The sequence below is a fragment of the Nyctereutes procyonoides genome, unplaced genomic scaffold (assembly GCF_905146905.1).
Source record: "Nyctereutes procyonoides isolate TBG_1078 unplaced genomic scaffold, NYPRO_anot_genome, whole genome shotgun sequence".
Lineage (NCBI taxonomy): Eukaryota > Metazoa > Chordata > Mammalia > Carnivora > Canidae > Nyctereutes > Nyctereutes procyonoides.
Genome location: NW_026575128.1, coordinates 19,038,409 through 19,040,000, shown reverse-complemented (window position 1 = coordinate 19,040,000; position 1,592 = coordinate 19,038,409). Strand labels below are relative to the sequence as shown.

The 1,592-nt window shown below is 38.9% G+C and overlaps 1 pseudogene; it reads right to left on the bottom strand.

Annotated features, from left to right (window-relative positions):
- Positions 1 to 308: 308 nt before the first annotated feature.
- On the bottom strand, positions 309 to 632 carry LOC129520511 (cytochrome c oxidase subunit 6A1, mitochondrial-like; annotated as a pseudogene).
- Between the last annotated feature and the right edge of the window lie 960 nt (positions 633 to 1,592).

Below are 1,592 nucleotides of genomic sequence, written 5' to 3'. Positions count from 1 at the left end.
CAGGAATGGATGTTGGATTTTGTCAAATGCTTTTTCTACAGCAAGATGATCATATGCTTTTGTTTTGTGTTTTTAGTTTGTTTACATGGTAAATTTACATGAATAATTTTTTTCTTCATGGACCAATCCAAGTTTTTATTTAAGCCTCTCCTGCCATAAGCAAAGGGATGGAAGATCAGTATACTGGTCATCATTTGGTACAAGTAAGGAAGGTGAGCCTCAGGTCCCATATACTTTCCTGGTCCTTATGCAGAGTCATAATCCAAACCAGTGCTGTGGTCCCCACTGGGTGGTGGTCCAGGTTCTCTTTATTCATCTTCATAGCCGGTTGGAAGTGGACTCACATGAGAGTTATGGAATAGAGTTTGATTACCATCTCCCCAGGGAAAGGGCTTGGACCTGAGGCGGAGATGGGGGTAGGCGATGAACTCAGGTCTCTCTTGCTGTCCGTGATGGGACTTCAGGAAGATATTCAACATGCTTACTCCTGAGTGAAGTGAGTGCTGTGAAGTAGGTGGGCCTTCCACATGCAGCTGAGCCCTCCTCCACGGGCGCCACTCGACATGGACTGCCCCAGCAGTCCCACCTAGCAGCCCAGAGAGCTGGGACATAGCCACCCCCACCACCGCCATTTTCAACCTTGGACCACATGAATAATTTTTGAATGTCCCATCAATGTTGCATTCCTTGGCTAAGGCATACTCGGTTGTGATGTATTACCTCTTTTATGTATCATTGGGTTTATTTGATAAAATCTTGTTAGCATGTATGTTCATGAGAAATATTGCACTCTGGTTTTCATTTCTTGTAATATATTTATTGGCTTTGGTATTATGGTAATGCTGCTTATATAGAACAAGTTGGGAAGTATTCCTTTCAGTTTGTTAAAAGACTGTATAGAATTAGAATTTTTTTTCTACCATAAGTACTTGGAAGAATTAAGTAGTGAAGCCATCTGGGCCGAGTGTTTTTTGTTTATTTTGTGGAAAGATTTTGAACAACAAACTCAATTTGTTTAGTAGATCAATGGCTATGCAGGTTATTTCTTTTTTTTTTTAAGTTTTTTTTAAGGTTTTGTTTATTTATTAATTCATGAGAAACACAGAGAGAGAGGCAGAGATATAGGCAAAGGGAGAAGCAGACTCCCCTGCAGGGAGCCAGATTCAGGACTGGGATCCCAGGACTGGATCCCAGGATCATGACCTGAGCCAGAGACTGACGCTCAACCGCTGAGCCACCCAGGCATCCTGGTTATCTATTTCTTTAACTGAACTTTGTTATATCTTCAAAGAATTTTTCCATTTCATTTGTGATGTCAAGATTATTGGTATAAAGTTCTTGATCACATGATCCTAAATCCTTTACAAAAATTAGTAGAATCTGTAATAATGTCACATCTTTCATTTTTGAAATTGGTAATTTATATCTTCACTCTACTTTATTACTTCTACTTCCTCTTTTTTTTATAATCAGTCTGTGTAAAGGTTTATCAATTTCATTGCTCTTCTGAAGAACCAACCTTTTATCTCATTGATTTTTCTCTCATGTTATGTTCTGGTTTTGATTTTGATTTCTCTCTCATCTTTATTATT